This window comes from Pleurodeles waltl, chromosome 3_1 (genome assembly GCF_031143425.1).
Source record: "Pleurodeles waltl isolate 20211129_DDA chromosome 3_1, aPleWal1.hap1.20221129, whole genome shotgun sequence".
In the NCBI taxonomy this organism is placed as follows: domain Eukaryota; kingdom Metazoa; phylum Chordata; class Amphibia; order Caudata; family Salamandridae; genus Pleurodeles; species Pleurodeles waltl.
In genome coordinates, this window is record NC_090440.1 from 1,065,752,756 (window position 1) to 1,065,775,058 (window position 22,303).

Sequence of the window (22,303 nt, forward strand, 5' to 3'; positions counted from 1 at the left end):
GAAGGGTTTGTAGTAGGTAGGGTGATGTTTAGTGTGTGTTTTAAACAAAACAAAAACATTAACACAACTATATTTGTTTTGATTTCAAAGTATAGGTAGTGAATCCTTAGGATGTGGTTGTTTTCTATATTGTGCCGATGTATAAGTATTAAGGGGGAGGGTAGCTGTTGAACTTGTCATTTGTGTATAGTAGATTTGATAGTTTAGGATAAGTTAAGATAGTACAGGGTAGAGTTCTGGTTAGTTAGGATAAGGCAAGGTTGTGTAGGTAATTTTATATAAGTTACTATAGCACAAGTTAGTGTTAAGTTTAGTTAGTTTAGTCTAGATAGGACTAGTTAGATTAGATTAGATTAGATTTGTGTTATGTATAAGAAAAAAACAGCTTTCACTACTTTGTCATAATTTCTTAATTATGATTTGCTAGCATGGAGTACGCTGAGTTGAGTTCATGATGTAGGTATTGCCCTGCAGGCTTTGTAGGTAAGTGTTGTTTTGTCAGATGCCTATGGGGAATTGATAGCCTACATGACAATTGAGTCAAGTGTGGTGGCTTTTAGAACATTAGCCACTGTAAGTGGTCCTCTTTTTGAATGTTTTCCCACAGCACATTGCAGACAGCTTGTAGGAAAGTACCATCTTGCCTGGCATGTTACCCCCATATTTCACTGTATATATGTTGTTTTAGTCTATGTGTCACTGGGACCCTGCCAGGCAGGCCCCAGTGCTCATAAGTATGTGCCCTGTATGTGTCCCCTGTGTGATGCCTAACTGTCTCACTGAGGCTCTGCTAACCAGAACCACAGAGGTTATGCTCCCTCTGCTTTCCAAATTTGTCACTAACAGGCTAGTGACTAAATTTACCAATTCACATTGGCATACAGCTACACCCATATAATTCCCTAGTAGATGGTTCTGAGATACCCAGGGTATTGGGGATCCAGGAGATCCCTATGGGCTGCAGCATTTCTTTTGCCACCCATAGGCAGCTCTGACAATTCTTACACAGGCCTGCAAGTGCAGCCTGAGTGAAATAACGTCCACGTTATTTCACAGCCATTTACCAGTGCACTTAAGTAACTTAAAAGTTCACCTGGTGAAGGTTGGGTGCAAAGTTACTTAGTGTGTGGGCACCCTGGCACTAGCCAAGGTGCCCCCACATCGTTCAGGGCAAATTCCCCGGACTTTGTGAGTGCGGGGACACCATTACACACGTGCACTATACATAGGTCACTACCTATGTATAGCGTCACAATGGTAACTTCAAACATGGCCATGTAACATGTCTAAGATTATGGAATTGTCACCCCAATACCATTCTGGTATTGGGGGGACAATTCCATGATCCCCCGGGTCTCTAGCACAGTACCCGGGTACTGCCAAACTGCCTTTCCGGGGTCTCCACTGCAGCTGCTGCCAACCCTTCAGACAGGTTTCTGACCTCCTGGGGCCCAGGCAGCCCTGGCCCAGGAAGGCAGAACAAAGATTTCCTCTGACAGAGGGTATTACACCCTCTCCCTTTGGAAATAGGTGTTAAGGGCTGGGGAGGAGTAGCCTCCCCCAGCCTCTGGAAATGCTTTGATGGGCACAGATGTTGCCCATCTCTGAATAAGCCAGTCTACACCGGTTCAGGGATCCCCCAGCACTGCTCTGGTGCAAAACTGGACAAAGGAAAGGGGAGTGACCACCCCCCTGACTAGTACCTCCCCAGGGAGGTGCCCAGAGCTCCCCTAGTGTGTCCCAGACCTCTGCCATCTTGGAAACAGAGGTGTTGGGGGCACACTGGATTGTTCTGAGTGGCCAGTGCCAGCAGGTGACGTCAGAGACTCCTTCTGATAGGCTCTTACCTCTCGTGATAGCCAATCCTCCTAACTTGGTAGCCAAACCTCCTTTTCTGGCTATTTAGGGTCTCTGCTTTGGGGAATTCTTCAGATAACGAATGCAAGAGATCACCAGAGTTCCTCTGCATCTCCCTTTTCACCTTCTACCAAAGGATCGACCGCTGACTGCTCAGGATCCCTGCAAAACCGCAACAAAGTAGCAAGACGACTACCAGCAACATTGTAGCGCCTAATCCTGCCGGTTTTCTCAACTGTTTCCAGGTGGTGCATGCTCTGGGGGTAGCCTGCCTTCACCCTGCACCAGAAGCTCTGAAGAAATCTCCCATAGGTCGACGGAATCTTCCCCCTGCAAATGCAGGCACCAAAAGACTGCAACACTGGTCCTCTGGGTCCCCTCGCATACTGACGAGTGTGGTCCCTGGAACTGAGCAACTCTGTCCAAGTGACTCCCACAGTCCAGTGACTCCTTGCCTCCCCATGCTAGACTGCATTGCTGGGTACCGCATGATTTGCAGCTGCTCCGGCTCCAGTGCACTCTTCAAGGATTTACTTCATGCACAGCCAAGCCTGGGTCCCCGACACTCCATCCTGCAGTGCACAACCTTCTGAGTTGTCCTCCGGCGTCGTGAGACTCCCTTTTGTGACTTTGCGTGGACTCTGGTTCACTTTCCTTCCAAGTTCCTGTTTAGGTACTTTTGCGGGTGCTGCCTGCTTCTGTGAGGGCTCCCTGAGTTGCTGGGCACCCCATCTGTCTCCTCCTCCAAGTGGTGACATCCTGGTCCCTCCTGGGCCACAACAGCACCCAAAAACCTCTACTGCAACACTTGCAGCTAGCAAGGCTTGTTTGCGGTCTTTCTGCGTAGGAACACCTCTGCAAGCTTCATCGCGACGTGGGACGTCCATCCTCCAAAGGAGAAGTTCCTAGTCCTCTTCCTTGCACCTCCAGCTGGCATTTCCTGGGCTCCTGCCCACTCTCGACACTGTTGCGACTATTGGACTTGGTCCCCTTGTCTTACAGGTACGCAGGTCCGGAAATCCACTGTTGTTGCATTGCTGGTGTTTGTTCTTTCTGCAGAATCCCCCTATCACGACTTCTTTGCTCTCTGGGGGTAGTAGGTGCACTTTACACCTACTTTTCAGGGTCTTGGGGTGGGCTATTTTTCTAACCCTCACTGTTTTCTTACAGTTCCAGCGACCCTCTACAAGCTCACATACGTTTGGGGTCCATTCGTGATTCGCATTCCACTTTTGGAGTATATGGCTTGTGTTGCCCCTATACCTATGTGCTCCTATTGCAATCTATTGTAATTCTACACTGTTTGAATTACTTTTCTTGCTATTACTTACCTAATTTTGTTTTTTGTACATCTATCTTGTGTATATAACTTATCCTCATACTGAGGGTACTCACTGAGATACTTTTGGCATATTGTCATAAAAATAAAGTACCTTTATTTTTAGTAACTCTGTGTATTGTGTTTTCTTGTGATATTGTGCATATGACACCAGTGGTATAGTAGGAGCTTTACATGTCTCCTAGTTCAGCCTAAGCTGCTTTGCCATAGCTACCTTCTATCAGCCTGAGCTGCTAGAAACACCTCTTCTACACTAATAAGGGATAACTGGACCTGGCACAAGGTGTAAGTACCTCTGGTACCCACTACAAGCCAGGCCAGCCTCCTACACAGCTTACTATCATTCCACTATGCCTGAAAGAGGTAGGGCAAGTATAGCTTGTATAGTTTTAGTAATACAGATTACAGAGTCCAGGTTGTGGTGGGGCACACTAGTGCCAGTCAGTACCACACACACCCTTGCACCATTGTGCAAGTGGCTCATCGTTGTTGGCTGGTTTCAAATCATGAAAGTATGTACACCTGCTTGAGCAATTCCTTCATCATTGCCATTGACTACTTGATAAGTGTTGCACTACATTCATTTCACTTTGGGTAATTATTTTAATTGATTGATGGCCATAACTGTCCTGTGTCATCTTCCCCTGGGGAGGTGTTGCTTTGTTCCTGCTTCTGTGCTCTGTCTCCCATGCAGCAATATGTGTGTGCAATGTACCATAGATATAATATGTGGTTATCCCAACACTCAAAATATATGAGGCCTTATGAGGGGCAGATAACACATTTGCTCTACTTACCCCAAAGTAGCATTAATCTGTATTTGCGTGTTGACACTGGGTCTCAACAGTAACGGTGTGTATTTCTTTCCTGCTGACATAAAAACTATTGGATTGGCCTTATGGAGCCTTGTGTCGCACAGGTATAATGCTACCTCTGAAGGAGTTTGGGCATGACTATCTCATATCATTAGCGCACATGTTATTTTATATACTCAATGATCTCCTCAGTGTGACCATTAGGGCTATCAAATGTGTTTGATCAAGTTGTCATGTTCACTAAACCATGTGGTTGAGTGCAACTGTATTATTGGCTAACATGGCTCATAGACCCCATTTTGAGATGGTAAACATTTGTGTGTTTGGTTGGAACTTCTCACAGTATATCAGTCAGGTACCTGAAGCTTATTGTCACAACCTGAGGTTCTTCTTCAATGACAGACACAGGACCACTGAGAAACTGACCTGGGGGCACAAACAAATGTTATCTGGAAGCTCTCAGAAGGAAATTGGAGAAGTCCACAGCCTCCTCTGCTGATGGGTATTGTGCCTTACCTGAAGTTGGTAGTGTTTGTGTTGGAGGCTTCTGAGGAACATGCACATCAGATGTGGCTCCCCTGTCAATAGCAGGATTGCCCTGTAGCAGCAAGGAAGGCAGCACAGTGCTGACAGTGGACTGATGGCTTCACAACAATGTCACTATGGAGGAGGTCATTGTTATTATGTTGGAGTTTAACTTGTACTCTATATATCCTATGATGTTAATGATGGTCCCCAGCCTGGTGGCAACCTCACAGATGTCAGATGTTAAGGCTTGTTCTTCCCTCTCTCTCATGACACCATCAATGTCAGCCAGAGACTCATCCATCATACAGAGCCATGGCTAGGTGACTTTAGTTGCCTCAGATGTATCCTTATTAGGACTGAGGCACCCACGGACTCCCTCTAGACTGCCTGCTATGGTTTCCATCCCTGCACACACCACATCAACCATTCACTACTGGACTTCTAACACTCGCCATCAGAAGACAACTTGGGGGTCTTTGGGGTCCACAGCTGAACTTAGACCAGCAGATGGGGCATGTCTTGTGTGTGTAACGGTTCCCCTGGAGACTCTGGCCCTCATTATGAACTTGGCGGTAATCACTGCCGACCGCCGTGCTGATGGTGAACAGAAGACGGCCAGTGGCGGTGGACAGCACACCGCCAAATAATGATGCAAAAAGATAAACCTCCAAAAATCCTGCAACCTCTACCCACCGCCAGGGCCAACGACGGTGGAAAGGCAGTACATAACATGCAGACAAACCCTTCATCCAGAACAATAGGCCCTGTAAACTATCTCTGAAGGCGATATGAACCATTACACTTGTAAAAATGCAAACATTAAAGTTCTTCACATTTTGAAATTACCCAAATTCGTCCTCTGCAGAGTATCACACATCTATTCACTCAGCCCTGATCACTTGTACATGGACATGACTCCTCTGTCATACATTATTTTGGACCAGGGCCAGCATTTACTCTCAGACACTGATGACACTAAGATGATACAGTGATTCTATGGAGACACCGACACAACCAACATTAGTTACAATATGCAATTACCGAACATGCCTAGTTGTGTGTCAGAACTATGGCTCATGCCAAACCTCAAATAAGTGTAGTGATGATGATCTGTAACATTTAACTACCTTGGTTGCCAAAACAATTAGGCCCAGCCATATCACTCTCCAACTATCTCCAAAACCTGACCATCAACCTGGACAACGGACTGATCCTTTTACTTCACAATTCCCTGTTTAACATCCTCCTGCTTTGAGATATGTAGCAGAGTCAGACATGTGTGGTTACACCTCCTTCCTGACACCTGTGACACCTTCTGCAAGGTATACATCACTTATCAAGTATAGTGCACTAATGCCCTCTGCTAAACCATCTCTTCACTGCTACTACACATGGGCAACATCATGAAAAAGAAGCAATGCATGACTGCCACTCATGCTACTTTGCTGTACAAGTATTGCTCCTCTCTTCCATGACAGGTGACACCTGTGAGATCTGAGCCAGAAAATCAGGACAGCTGCATGCATTGTTGTTTCATGCTAGTGACTGTACACATGGTTCTTCACATGAACCCATTGGGAGATAATCCACAGAATGAAGCCCTGGATCCCCTCTGAGTTGAAATGTTAATCGTATTCCAACCCCATTCCTATCAATTAGTTCACACTCCACTTTTGGGTGGGTAGCCCCTGGACAAACACATTTGCCTCATAGTGCAAAGGGGCCCGTATTGTCACAGTAAGTTTGGGCAGGTAGCTCATGTCCATGCATCATGCCCTGCTCCATTTCAGGTTTTTTGTTTTGTTTTGTGGGACATGTAGTCCTCGTCACTCATGTTAAATATTAGACCACAAGTTGATGTGTCCAATGGACAACTTGGACTGGGGCAACACATCACACATGGACATGAGAAACTTGGCTGATCTGGACAGGACACATTGTTGCTTGCCAAAATAATTGCCATTTATGTGATGTATGAGTTGACATTTTAGACAACTCTGCTTTTTCCCATGCACACAGCACAGTGCAGCACAGAAAAGTGTGTTACTGTACTGCACAACATGACATGTTTAACTATATTGTTCATTGATAACACTTAACCTGTAGATCATCCTGGCCCTCACCTGTAGCATTGTCCTGTCCACGGACTCTGTTGGGATAAGTTGCTCCACCTGCTCCTACAATGGATCCAACTCCTACTGTACCTCTGGTCCTCCTCCGGTCCGCAAGGCTGCCCTCAGGTTCTTCGCCGGTTTCTCCTTGATCCTGCACTTGCAATCCTGCTACCTCTTTCAGCTCAGACACTGTTAATTATGTTTGGTCAACACTGTTAATCTCATGCATTATGGACTGCCAAATGCCTTCCTTCTTTCCTAATGACAATGTGGAAGTGACAAAGAGAAGGTGTTAATTTTTTTTATCACCCCAGCTTTTAATATTTGGTTCTTCTCTTCACTGAAATTGCTTTTCCTCTTCCCCAGGATTTATGTCTGGATATCTTAGTTGATGTTGGGATTGTTTCCCTCAGTGCTTGATGCTTCCTCCAGTTCTTGCTTTTGCTGAACTGCAAAACTTCTTTATTTTTGGAATGCACCTTTGTTTAGGCTTTCTGATGCACATACACACTCTTATGTGACGGAAATTTGATTTTTGTGATGTAAAAAATGCTATATGTGCCACAAATGAGCATTGAGTCGCTATTGGACCAGATCAGTTACAAAACTGTATGCCATCCTTCCCATCGATGCATCAGCATTTTTGATGCACACTGGGACCTTACAACATGGTGAGCCATACCATAAATGCGTAACATCCTTGTTACTTCAAACTGGCATAAATCAGCGCAACATTTTTAACACATTGCTGCAGCAATGCACCAGCTCTAATAAATCGGGCCCTAAATCTGAAATAATGAAGTAGACTTAACACAATATTTAAGTGTGGATCATGAATGTGCATTGCATAGCTTTCTGCTAATATGAACACCTCCAAATGCATACAGAAATGTAAATTTCCTTTTTTGCTCAAAGGCAGAAGAATTTATACAGTCCTATGTCAAGATTTATAGTGTGTTTCCCATGGACATGACAACATCGAAGTGATTTCACTGCTGAGAAATAGTAGTCTGGATTGCTGCAAAGGGGCAGTCAAGGCAACGTAATGCCAACTAGAGCTCTCAGTTGAAAATTAGTAAATCAGTACACCTTTCAGAATGACTGCTAACACACAAATTCTGACACACATTCCAGCCATTTGTTGCTGAGGCCGAATACCCTTTTTGGATATGATATTTTAGAAAAAGCTTGATAATGTTTCATTTTGCACAGTGGGTATGTGTGTCTGTGGAGGAGGGTATACATATGTATATACACACACACACATATATTTTCACTGAAAAAAATCAAAGTTTAAAGTGACTCTATAGTTAGGTGAATTTGTCAGTGACAACATTAACATTTTGAACTAAAAATAACACAGAAAGTTAGTTGTGCTAACCACAACTTGCACCCTCACCATGCACTGCTTATGACCTCACAAAAGACATCATGTTCTATGACATAATTACATCATTGCTGACATCACTGATGACATCATCCAAGATTCTTTGGTACACATTGATCTTTGAAAACGTATACCATTAAAGGCCGTTAACCTTTTTTCTGGACTGCTGCAAGAAATTTAAATGTCCAATGCAACACATTTTCTAATTATTTAAATCACAGTTACAAAAAAGTTAGCTTTTAACGTAAAAACACATAGGAGAATTACCTAAAATATGGTTGCTGTATTAGACTAACACATTTGAGACTGAACATTTTTCACTTTCACATTTCAACTTTATACTAGGAAATGTTACTTTAGGCATTGCTGGCAATATTGTGTCTAACTTGTGAAACCAATCCTGCAGTTTTCTTTCCCGATCAACCTTTCTACTGTTTGCTGTTCGGTTACCTTTTGCCCCATGAGAAAGAAACATGGACCGTAGAGTGAGACCAATTACATTATAATTTTAAGATCGGAAGGAAGCATGAAGAAGTATTGCTCTCTGGTGGATTGAAGCTGCATTGCAAAATTATAGTATCAGCATGAAATATTTAGATTTTCTTTTTCTACTGAATTGCAATCATCAATCTAATTATTTATTCTGATTAAAAATTACCTACCTCTAACTGGGAGCACTGTTAGAGAGTTACAAGTAAGATGTCTTAAAACGAGAAGCTCAAAAACTGCAACTCCCAATTATTGGTGATACAAGGAACGGCCATTAGAGCACAAATTGTGACATTCACTGTCATAAATCTAAATGTATTTTTGAAACAAAGAAGCATTTTCTAATAGGGCAAGTATATATTTGTTTGGCTGGCAGTGGGGTTTGTCTTACCACATATTTTGTATCAGCTGATTACAAAATATTATATACAGAACAGCAAGCAAATGTGCAATGCTATTTTATACATGTACATCTACAAAGACAACATATGCCAACATATATCAATCCAAAACTATTAACACATCACCTTTTTCATGACAAAGTTAACAAGAAATGTATAATGTATGATTTTATTTTTAGATTAATAAGCACTGATCATGCTTTATTACATCATGTGTATCAATGTATTTCTACAAAAAAAGGCCATTCCATAGTTTGGAAATCAAGATGATACTAATTTGTGTTTCACAAACAGAAGCTGTAGACCTGCAATGTGTATCAATAATCAGCAATAATTAGCAACTTTAAGTTGAAATGAGGTACAGGATGTACCACGAAGTGGTGAAACTATACGGATTTTAAATGTTATGCAAAGAATAACATCAACTTGTTGCCCAAACAGCACCTATCTGTGCATATGACTTATGTCTACTGTAGTTTCTTCTATGCTGAAGCCTCCTTTTTTATACATTTAGGGGTAATTTCATCATGATTTTGCATCGTCGTTGCACCTAGAAAGGAGGCACAAGGATGACACACAACCTACGTGAGATTTATCAAGCCACACAAGGCCACCTTATGTGGCCCTGAGTGGCTTAATAAATCTGGAGTCACGAAGGCAGTGCAATCGCTGCCTTGCATTACTCTACCCCAGGGAGGCCTTCATGGGTGGAGTGTGGATGTTATCGTGCATCCAGCAATGGATTTTGGTGCATTTCCAGAATTACCAACACTGGTAATACTGGGAATGTGTCAAAACAATACCCTTTCCAGGGGAGGCACCACAAGGAGAAATATATGTATTTCTCCTTGTTGTTTCCTCTTTCTGAGTGTGCTGCATTCTGCAGCACATTTAGAAAGAGGAACATAGCTCTGAGAATTGTTTTTGTGTGGAAAGGTGCCCCTTTTTGGAAATTGAACAATCCAGTCTACAGCACAGGCATCCCTGCATCATGATGCATGGGTGCCTGCATTGGCACAAGGCTACACATTGTGCACCAGTGCAAGGAAAGAGCAGAAATGTGCTGTATCATGTTAAATATGGCACATTACTACCCTTTCATGCAGTGCAGCAAGTTGGCTTGCTGCACTGCACAGTGTGCAATAATGATAAATCTGCCCTGTAGGAAAGTACCATCTTGCCTGGCATGTTACCCCCATTTTTCACTGTATATATGTTGTTTTAGTTGTATGTGTCACTGGGACCCTGGTAACCCAGGGCCCCAGTGCTCATAAGTGTGCCTGAATGTGTTACCTGTGTAGTGACTAACTGTCTCACTGAGGCTCTGCTAATCAGAACCTCAGTGGTTATGCTCTCTCATTTCTTTCCAAATTGTCACTAACAGGCTAGTGACCAATTTTACCAATTTACATTGGCTTACTGGAACACCCTTATAATTCCCTAGTATATGGTACTGAGGTACCCAGGGTATTGGGGTTCCAGGAGATCCCTATGGGCTGCAGCATTTCTTTTGCCACCCATAGGGAGCTCTGACAATTCTTACACAGGCCTGCCACTGCAGCCTGAGTGAAATAACGTCCACGTTATTTCACAGCCATTTTACACTGCACTTAAGTAACTTATAAGTCACCTATATGTCTAACCTTTACCTGGTAAAGGTTAGGTGCAAAGTTACTTAGTGTGAGGGCACCCTGGCACTAGCCAAGGTGCCCCCACATTGTTCAGAGCCAATTCCCTGAACTTTGTGAGTGCGGGGACACCATTACACGCGTGCACTACATATAGGTCACTACCTATATGTAGCTTCACCATGGTAACTCCGAATATGGCCATGTAACATGTCTATGATCATGGAATTGCCCCCTCTATACCATCCTGGCATAGTTGGCACAATCCCATGATCCCAGTGGTCTGTAGCACAGACCCTGGTACTGCCAAACTGCCCTTCCTGGGGTTTCACTGCAGCTGCTGCTGCTGCCAACCCCTCAGACAGGCAGCTGCCCTCCTGGGGTCCAGCCAGGCCTGGCCCAGGATGGCAGAACAAAGAACTTCCTCTGAGAGAGGGTGTGACACCCTCTCCCTTTGGAAAATGGTGTGAAGGCAGGGGAGGAGTAGCCTCCCCCAGCCTCTGGAAATGCTTTGTTGGGCACAGATGTGCCCAATTCTGCATAAGCCAGTCTACACCGGTTCAGGGACCCCTTAGCCCCTGCTCTGGCGCGAAACTGGACAAAGGAAAGGGGAGTGACCACTCCCCTGACCTGCACCTCCCCTGGGAGGTGTCCAGAGCTCCTCCAGTGTGCTCCAGACCTCTGCCATCTTGGAAACAGAGGTGCTGCTGGCACACTGGACTGCTCTGAGTGGCCAGTGCCACCAGGTGACGTCAGAGACTCCTTGTGATAGGCTCCTTCAGGTGTTGCTAGCCTATCCTCTCTCCTAGGTAGCCAAACCCTCTTTTCTGGGTATTTAGGGTCTCTGTCTCTGGGGAAACTTTAGATACCGAATGCATGAGCTCAGCCGAGTTCCTCTGCATCTCTCTCTTCACCTTCTGATAAGGAATCGACCGCTGACCGCGCTGGAAGCCTGCAAACCTGCAACATAGTAGCAAAGACGACTACTGCAACTCTGTAACGCTGATCCTGCCGCCTTCTCGACTGTTTTCCTGCTTGAGCATGCTGTGGGGGTAGTCTGCCTCCTCTCTGCACCAGAAGCTCCGAAGAAATCTCCCGTGGGTCGACGGAATCTTCCCCTTGCAACCGCAGGCACCAAAAAGCTGCATTACCGGTCCCTTGGGTCTCCTCTCAGCACGACGAGCGAGGTCCCTCAAATCCAGCGACTCTGTCCAAGTGACCCGCACAGTCCTGTGACTCTTCAGCCCAAGTTTGGTGGAGGTAAGTCCTTGCCTCACCTCGCTGGGCTGCATTGCTGGGAACCGCGACTTTGCAGCTACTCCGGCCCCTGTGCACTTCCGGCGGAAATCCTTTGTGCACAGCCAAGCCTGGGTCCACGGCACTCTAACCTGCATTGTACGACTTTCTAAGTTGGTCTCCGGCGACGTGGGACTCCTTTGTGCAACTTCGGCGAGCACTGTTTCACGCATCCTCGTAGTGCCTGTTTCTGGCACTTCTCCGGGTGCTACCTGCTTCAGTGAGGGCTTTTTGTCTTGCTCGACGTCCCCTCTCTCTTCAGGTCCAATTTGCGACCTCCTGGTCCCTCCTGGGCCCCAGCAGCGTCCAAAAACGCCAAACGCACGATTTGCGCCTAGCAAGGCTTGTTGGCGTCCTTCCGGCGGGAAAACACTTCTGCACGACTCTCCAAGGCGAGAGGGATCCATCCACCAAAGGGGAAGTCTCTAGCCCTTTTCGTTTCTGCAGAAACCTCAGCTTCTTCTGTCCAGACGAAGCTTCTTTGCACCCGCAGCTGGCATTTCCTGGGCATCTGCCCATCTCTGACTTGCTTGTGACTTTTGGACTTGGTCCCCTTGTTCCACAGGTACCCTAGATTGGAAATCCACAGTTGTTGCATTGCTGGTTTGTGTCTTTCCTGCATTATTCCTCTAACACGACTTCTTTGTCCTTAGGGGAACTTTAGTGCACTTTGCACTCACTTTTCAGGGTCTTGGGGAGGGTTATTTTTCTAACTCTCACTATTTTCTAATAGTCCCAGCGACCCTCTACAAGGTCACATAGGTTTGGGGTCCATTCGTGGTTCGCATTCCACTTTTGGAGTATATGGTTTGTGTTGCCCCTATCCCTATGTTTCCCCATTGCATCCTATTGTAACTATACATTGTTTGCACTGTTTTCTAAGACTATACTGCATATTTTTGCTATTGTGTATATATATCTTGTGTATATTTCCTATCCTCTCACTGAGTGTACACTCTAAGATACTTTGGCATATTGTCATAAAAATAAAGTACCTTTATTTTTAGTATAACTGTGTATTGTGTTTTCTTATGATATTGTGCATATGACACTAAGTGGTACTGTAGTAGCTTCACACGTCTCCTAGTTCAGCCTAAGCTGCTCTGCTAAGCTACCATTATCTATCAGCCTAAGCTGCTAGACACCCTATACACTAATAAGGTATAACTGGGCCTGGTGCAAGGTGCAAGTACCCCTTGGTACTCACTACAAGCCAGTCCAGCCTCCTACATTGGTTGTGCAGTGGTGGGATAAGTGCTTGAGACTACTTACCACTCTTGTCATTGTACTTTTCATAAGAGAAAAATATACAAAACAAGGTCAGTGTATATACACATAGCCAAAAAGTTTTGCATTTCCTCTTTTCACTCTTTTCTAAGTGCTGAAAAGTACTTCTAAACTTTCAAAAAGTTCTCAAAAGTTTAAAAAGTGTTTTTTTCTGTCTTTCCAAAAAGTTCTGAAAACTTTTTTCTCTTTTTCTATCACTTTAACTCTCTCTAAAAAATGTCTGGCACAGGCCAAAGTGTTGATCTGTCCAAACTTGCATATGACAACCTTAGCTGGAAAAGAGCAAGGAGTCTCTGTATAGAGAGAGGTTTGAGTGTAGGGAAGAATCCTTCCTTGGAACTGTTACTTAACATGCTTAGAGAACAGGATAAGGCCATAGGTGCCCCATCTGTTGAAAAAGTACCTAATAGTTCCCAATCTGATTCAGGGACTCCCCCAGGAAAAGATTCAGGAAAGAAACTTCCTAGCCTGCCCATTACTAGACAATCTAGCATAGATGGTAATGATGATGAGCCACACCAAATAAATAGTGTTGTCTCACATCATAGCAAAAGCATATATTCTCACCATACTGGTAGTAATGTTTCTGTAAACCAAGCTGTTAGGGTGCCTTCTGTAAGGGACAGGTCTCCTTCTGTCCATTCCCATCATAGCTCTGTTTCTAGAAATGTCCCTCCCACCAACCCTGATGACAGAATGTTAGAGAAGGAACTCAATAAGTTGAGGGTGGAACAAACCAGACTGAAGCTTAAAAAGCAACAGCTGGATTTGGATAGACAGTCTTTTGAATTAGAGAAGGAAAGACAGAAGTTGGGTTTAGATACCCATGGTGGCAGCAGCAGTATTCCCCATAGTCATCCTGCAAAAGAGCATGATTCCAGGAATCTGCACAAGATAGTTCCCCCTTATAAGGAGGGGGATGACATTAACAAGTGGTTTGCTGCACTTGAGAGGGCCTGTGTTGTACAGGATGTCCCTCAAAGGCAGTGGGCTGCTATCCTATGGCTATCATTTAGTGGAAAAGGTAGGGATAGGCTCCTTACTGTGAAAGAAAATGATGCTAATAATTTCCAAGTTCTTAAGAATGCACTCCTGGATGGTTATGGCTTAACCACTGAACAGTACAGGATAAAGTTCAGAGAGACCAAAAAGGAGACTTCACAAGACTGGGTTTATTTTATTGACCAGGCAGTGAAGGCCCTGGAAGGGTGGTTACATGGCAGTAAAGTTACTGATTATGACAGCCTGTATAACTTGATCCTGAGAGAGCATATTCTTAATAATTGTGTGTCTGATTTGTTGCACCAGTACTTGGTGGACTCTGATCTGACCTCTCCCCAAGAATTGGGAAAGAAGGCAGACAAATGGGTCAGAACAAGAGTGAACAGAAAAGTTCATACAGGGGGTGACAAAGATGGCAACAAAAAGAAGGATGGTAAGTCTTCTGACAAGGGTGGGGACAAATCTAAAAATGAGTCTTCATCAGGCCCACAAAAACACTCTGGTGGGGGTGGTGGGTCCAAATCCTCCTTTAATCAGAACAAGGAAAATAAACCATGGTGCTATTTATGTAAAATAAAAGGCCATTGGACAACAGATCCCAGTTGTCCAAAGAAAGGCACCACAGCTCCTACCACTACAACCCCTACTGCTACACCTAGTGTCCCTACTAATAGCAGTAGTGGTGGGAGCAAACCTACTAATAGCCAATCCAAGGGAGTAGCTGGGCTCACTTTTGGTAATTTAGTTGGGGTTGGTCTGATTAGGGAGACCACAGAGGCTACTTTAGTCTCTGAAGGGGCTATTGATTTAGCCACTTTGGTTGCTTGCCCCCATAACTTGGAGAAGTACAAGCAACTAACCCTAATAAATGGTGTTGAGGTCCAGGCCTACAGGGACACAGGTGCCAGTGTCACAATGGTGATTGAGAAACTGGTGCACCCTGAACAACACATACTTGGACACCAGTACCAAGTAACCGATGCTCACAACATAACACAAAGCCACCCCATGGCTGTTGTAAATCTCAACTGGGGGGGGGGTAACTGGTCCAAAGAAAGTTGTGGTAGCTTCAGATTTACCTGTAGACTGTCTATTAGGGAATGATTTGGAGACATCAGCTTGGTCAGATGTGGAGTTGGAGGCCCATGCAGCAATGCTGGGCATCCCAGGGCATATTTTTGCTTTGACAAGGGCTCAGGCCAAAAAGCAAAAAGGACAGGGAAGCTTGGATCCTGGAACAATGGACCAAGTGCTCCCTAAAGCTAGGGCTAGTAGAAGCAAACCACTTCCTACTATCCCTCCCTCTACAGTGGATTCTACTTCTGAGGAAGAAGAATTCCCTCCCTGTGCAGAACCTACACCAGAGGAGCTGGAAGCAGACACTGCTGAGCTTTTGGGTGAAGGGGGGCCTGCCAGAGAGGAGCTAAGTGTGGCACAGCAAACCTGTCCCACATTAGAGGGTCTCAGACAGCAAGCTGTCAAACAGGCTAATGGGGATGTCAGTGACTCTCACAGAGTTTACTGGGAGGACAACCTCTTGTACACTGAGCATAGGGATCCTAAACCTGGAGCTGCCAGGAGATTAGTGATTCCTCAGGAGTACAGAAAGTTCCTCCTAACACTGGCACATGACATTCCCCTAGCTGGGCACCTGGGTCAAATGAAAACTTGGGACAGATTGGTTCCATTGTTTCATTGGCCTAGGATGTCTGAGGACACAAAGGAATTTTGTAAGTCCTGTGAAACCTGTCAAGCCAGTGGCAAGACAGGTGGCACTCCAAAGGCACCCCTTATCCCACTGCCTGTGGTTGGGGTTCCCTTTGAAAGGGTAGGGGTTGACATAGTTGGCCCCCTTGACCCCCCTACTTCTTCAGGCAATAGGTTTATCTTGGTGGTAGTGGACCATGCCACAAGATATCCTGAAGCTATTCCTTTAAGGACCACTACAGCTCCTGCAGTGGCAAAGGCCCTCCTGGGAATATTTTCCAGGGTGGGCTTCCCAAAGGACGTAGTATCAGACAGAGGAAGCAATTTCATGTCTGCATACTTAAAGGCCATGTGGAAGGAGTGTGGTGTAATGTACAAGTTCACAACACCCTATCATCCACAAACAAATGGACTGGTGGAGAGATTTAATAAAACTCTCAAAGGCATGATTATGGGTCTCCCTGAAAAACTCCGCAGGAGATGGGATATCCTTCTACCATGCCTCCTTTTTGCCTACAGGGAGGTACCCCAGAAAGGAGTGGGCTTCAGCCCCTTTGAACTTCTTTTTGGACACCCTGTTAGGGGTCCACTCACACTTGTAAAGGAGGGTTGGGAACAACCTTTAAAAGCTCCTAAGCAGGATATTGTGGATTATGTACTTGGCCTCAGATCAAGGATGGCTGGGTACATGAAAAAGGCCAGTAAAAACCTTCAGGCCAGCCAAGAGCTCCAGAAGCAATGGCATGATCAGAAGGCTGTTTTGGTTCAGTACCAACCAGGGCAGAAAGTGTGGGTCTTGGAGCCTGTGGCCCCAAGAGCACTCCAAGATAAATGGAGTGGTCCCCACACAATTGTTGAAAAGAAGGGTGAAGTCACCTACTTGGTTGACTTAGGCACTGCCAGGAGTCCCCTTAGGGTGCTCCATGTCAACCGCCTGAAACCCTACTATGACAGGGCTGATCTCACCCTGCTCATGGCAACAGATGAGGGACAGGAAGAAGACAGTGATCCTCTACCTGATCTCTTCTCTTCCACAGATCAAGATGCTCTTGTGGAAGGTGTAGTTTTGGCTGATTGTCTTACTGCTGAGCAGAAAGACAATTGCATAAATCTCCTAGGACAATTTTCAGAACTCTTCTCTACTGTGCCAGGCACCACTTCTTGGTGTGAGCACACTATAGATACTGGAGACAGTTTACCTGTCAAAAGTAAGATCTATAGGCAGCCTGACCATGTCAGGGACTGCATAAAGCAAGAAGTTCAGAAAATGTTGGAACTAGGAGTGGTTGAGCACTCTAACAGTCCATGGGCTTCTCCTGTAGTACTGGTACCAAAACCCAATTCTAAAGATGGAAAGAAAGAAATGCGGTTTTGTGTAGACTATAGAGGTCTCAACTTGGTAACCAAAACTGATGCTCACCCTATACCCAGGGCAGATGAGCTTATAGATACACTGGCATCTGCCAAGTATCTAAGCACTTTTGATTTGACTGCAGGGTATTGGCAGATCAAATTATCAGAAGATGCTAAACCTAAGACTGCATTTTCTACCATTGGAGGACATTACCAGTTTACTGTAATGCCTTTTGGTTTGAAAAATGCACCTGCCACTTTTCAGAGGTTGGTGAACACAGTCCTGCAAGGGCTGGAAGCTTTCAGTGCAGCATATTTGGACGATATAGCTGTCTTTAGCTCCAGCTGGGATGATCACCTGGTCCACCTATGGAAAGTTTTGGAGGCCCTGCAAAAGGCAGGCCTCACTATCAAGGCTTCAAAGTGCCAGATAGGGCAGGGTAAGGTGGTTTATCTGGGACACCTTGTTGGTGGGGAACAGATTGCACCACTTCAGGGGAAAATACAAACTATTATTGATTGGGTTCCCCCTACCACTCATACTCAGGTGAGAGCCTTCCTAGGCCTCACTGGGTATTACAGGAGGTTCATTAAGAACTATGGCTCCATTGCAGCCCCTCTTAATGACCTCACACCCAAGAAAATGCCTAAAAAGGTATTATGGACAGCAAGCTGTCAGAAAGCTTTTGAGGAGCTGAAGCAGGCCATGTGCTCTGCACCTGTCCTGAAAAGCCCTTGTTACTCTAAAAAATTCTATGTCCAAACTGATGCATCTGAATTAGGAGTAGGGGCAGTCCTATCACAACTTAATTCTGAGGGCCAGGATCAACCTGTTGCTTTTATTAGTAGAAGGTTGACCCCTAGAGAAAAGCGTTGGTCTGCCATTGAGAGGGAGGCCTTTGCTGTGGTCTGGGCTCTGAAGAAGTTGAGGCCATACCTGTTTGGCACTCACTTCATTGTTCAGACAGACCACAAACCTCTACTTTGGCTAAAACAAATGAAAGGTGAAAATCCTAAATTGTTGAGGTGGTCCATATCCCTACAGGGAATGGACTATACAGTGGAACATAGACCTGGGAGTAGCCACTCCAATGCAGATGGACTCTCCAGATATTTCCACTTAGACAATGAAGACTCATCAGGTCATGGCTAGTCTTATTGTCCTTCGTTTGGGGGGGGGTTGTGTAGGAAAGTACCATCTTGCCTGGCATGTTACCCCCATTTTTCACTGTATATATGTTGTTTTAGTTGTATGTGTCACTGGGACCCTGGTAACCCAGGGCCCCAGTGCTCATAAGTGTGCCTGAATGTGTTACCTGTGTAGTGACTAACTGTCTCACTGAGGCTCTGCTAATCAGAACCTCAGTGGTTATGCTCTCTCATTTCTTTCCAAATTGTCACTAACAGGCTAGTGACCAATTTTACCAATTTACATTGGCTTACTGGAACACCCTTATAATTCCCTAGTATATGGTACTGAGGTACCCAGGGTATTGGGGTTCCAGGAGATCCCTATGGGCTGCAGCATTTCTTTTGCCACCCATAGGGAGCTCTGACAATTCTTACACAGGCCTGCCACTGCAGCCTGAGTGAAATAACGTCCACGTTATTTCACAGCCATTTTACACTGCACTTAAGTAACTTATAAGTCACCTATATGTCTAACCTTTACCTGGTAAAGGTTAGGTGCAAAGTTACTTAGTGTGAGGGCACCCTGGCACTAGCCAAGGTGCCCCCACATTGTTCAGAGCCAATTCCCTGAACTTTGTGAGTGCGGGGACACCATTACACGCGTGCACTACATATAGGTCACTACCTATATGTAGCTTCACCATGGTAACTCCGAATATGGCCATGTAACATGTCTATGATCATGGAATTGCCCCCTCTATACCATCCTGGCATAGTTGGCACAATCACATTACACAAGGGAGAGCGGATGGGAGCAAGGGGAAAAAAACCAAAACCGCACTCGGCTCCCACAAGAACACAATCACAAAAAAGGGGAGTGCGGGGTTGTATATAAAGTGGGGGGGTCAATAGTGTACTAATTGTGACGCTAGACCACTCGTAGTCCTCAACTAGAGGTGAAAAATGGGTGGACTGTGTAGTTATGTTAGGTCTGGGGGGAAGGAGAGGAGCTGGGGAAAAACCACGGAAAGGAAAGTTTCCTTTACGGACTAGGTGGTCTCACACACTATATAGTGTCATGCTTCATCATATGACCACCTAGCCCCACCCAGGTAGGACAGTGCCACCTGGGCGGACTCAACCTCACTGTTAAAAGAACAGGAGGGAGTGCGTAAATTAATCTTATTCCTGGAGATAGGGATCCAGCTATACTAGGGAAATAAAAACACCTACTAAGGTACCCGAGTAACTTTAATGGGGGTCCTGTGTGGTGTGGTTAAAAAGGATGGGGAACCAGTGTGAGAGCAATGACTCACAAGGTCACCTGTCTAAAATGGGGTAGCCGACATGTTTCTGCCCTTATGGTGGAGCTATGGAAAGTCTCTGGGCATTCATCAGGGCATTGGATCCCTGTAGTGATTCCTACTTAAACACTGCGAAAATAATCACAAATGGAAGGGAGGGCCTACCTTAACCAAGAAAATATCTGGGGAGGACCCTCACAGTTGAGGCTACTAGCCTCTGGTATCCTGGAGAGGGAGCGTCCCCTTATAGTAAGACTTGCATCAAAGGTGGGCGCTCTCTGTGCGCCTATACCGACCTCTCATTCAGGACCGCTTCAGCCCAAGCCAGTCCAGCCTCCTACATGCCCCTTGAGGATTTCTATTATGTTTCAGACAAAAGGATGATATACTACAGTATGGCAACAAGTGTTCACGAAAAAAAGGAAAGAGAAGTCAGCATGGTATACTATGAGAATAATGCAAAAAATATATAATGTGACAGAAATGTCATATCCAAAATACCATTTAGAAAAATGTTGATACAATGGAGTTGATAAAAGAAAATCTACACCAATGAGACAAACATTTTGAAACAATACTCATGTCACAATATTTCTGTGACACAATATGTTTCATAATGATATTCTAATATCCAACTGTCAACACATAGGTAAATACCAACTGTGATAGGCAGGGAATAGAAAAGGCTTGTTGTTGTTGGCCTGTCGTCTAGGAGAAGAGAACGTGGGTCTATAGTTGTCAAGCTCTGTGGTCAAGCCATGTTAATGTTGTCCTGGTTACGGGAAGATAAGTCAATGTTTAGATGAAGTTGTGATCAAGGAGGAAGATTGTGTATGCATTAAAGGACAATTTATATGCAAATGTGGTTAGGACATCGAAATACAGTGAGGACATTTATCTCTGGAGGAAATTACGTAAAGGTTGCAGGTGTATGAGATAGGTAGAAAGTAGAACTGGGTACAATTTCAAAAGAGTCAAGAGGATACATCAGTGAAGGGACTTCTTGTCTAGGATTTTTTCTTTACTTGTATGGCTGCTGTGCACTGGTATGGACATCTTAGTTGAGATGGTGGACTTGAAGTAGGTGGCCTGGGTTCTCAATGGGTTTTTCAGTATAAATATTAATGGATCTGACTTAGTAATTTGTATTTCTATCCTGGGAGTTTGATATATGAAGTCCCACTAATGGCAGTATGTTAGCCATTAGAGTGTTTTCATTTGGGTGAGACTTTCTGAGGAGCAGGTGGAGCTCATAAATCAAGTAGACTGATTTCAAAGTAGCATGAGAGTAGGAAGCTGCCTAGAGTTTGGAGCAGCAGTTCTCTTAAGAGGAGAGACAAGTCGGGGATAAAACGTAAAAAATAGTTTTTGACATCTATGTCCAATATGTAAACATTGCTTGACAAACAAATGACATGTTTGTACCATCAGTTTCCTTTTACTGCCAGCAAATACTCTTTTGATAAGTCTGCCTTGGTGTACTTTGTCAGGTAACCAAAGAGCTGGTTGGGATACAAGAAGAATACGGCCTGATTTAAGAAAAGTGGTGCTGCATCCCCTGCAGTGCCACTTTTCTTACGCCCCTTAGCGCCCCCCAACAACTCCATGTGTGTGCCGTATTTAAAATACAGCACACCATGGCGGTAATTAGGGAACTAGTGTCAAAATTGTTGACGCTAGTTTGGTGCTTCGCAGGATTAGCATCATAAATGTTGACGGTAATCCTGCAAAGCACATTGAGGCCCATTATAAATAATGGTGTGCCTCCTTTTAGCGTCAAATATTCCTTTTATTATTTGTAATGACCTTTATGTATTTTAATGCACGAAGCTTTTATGATGTAGTTTGTTCTTTTATGATTATTTTTCAATCAATCAATCTAATGCAGTAAGGAATATGGGGTGGGTGTGAGTCTCTGAATACAAATGAGTTGCAAAAGGGAAAGAAAGGTGAAAATATAAGTACATTATTTGGCAGAACTAAACTGTACTTAAGTACAGATGATTGGATGATTAATAACCATTCGCATAGAAAATAATATAGTCAGCGTGTTAACATTATCCTTGATGCCAACTTCGACTTAAAAAAGCTTCCCATTCACTGTGCATTGTATGCCTGTTTTGAAAGACAGTAGCACACATGTTAACAATGCAGGTCCGAAAAATATACAGTCTGAAATTTAAGATCTTCGAACCATTTGAGAGGAACAAACAACAAACATGGCGTTCTAGCTAACAGTGACCTCTGCTACGAATCAGAAATGTAAATAATATATGGCAGATATAAGTTGACGAGGTCACATTTCTGCAAGATTTTCTAGCGTGTGTATACAACACAGTGATCGGCTGTCAAGAAGCAGCGAAACCAGAACTGCAACAAGACATATGTTCTTGAATAGGTAATGGCTGTTGTTAATAATTCAGACAGATGTCTTCACAATAGAGAGCATTAGACCTTCTGTTCCCACAGTCGAATTCCCGCCCTATCAATGATACCTGGTATTAAAGCAATATCAGTGATTTGTAGTTTTAATAACCAACTTCTGAATTATGCATGGTGTGTTTATAAATTTACAAAAGGCCGAATTAAGTTTGAATGTTGTTTATTTTAAACATGTAAATATAGTTACAACTGGTAAGAAACCGAAATGCAATTACCAAGAAGA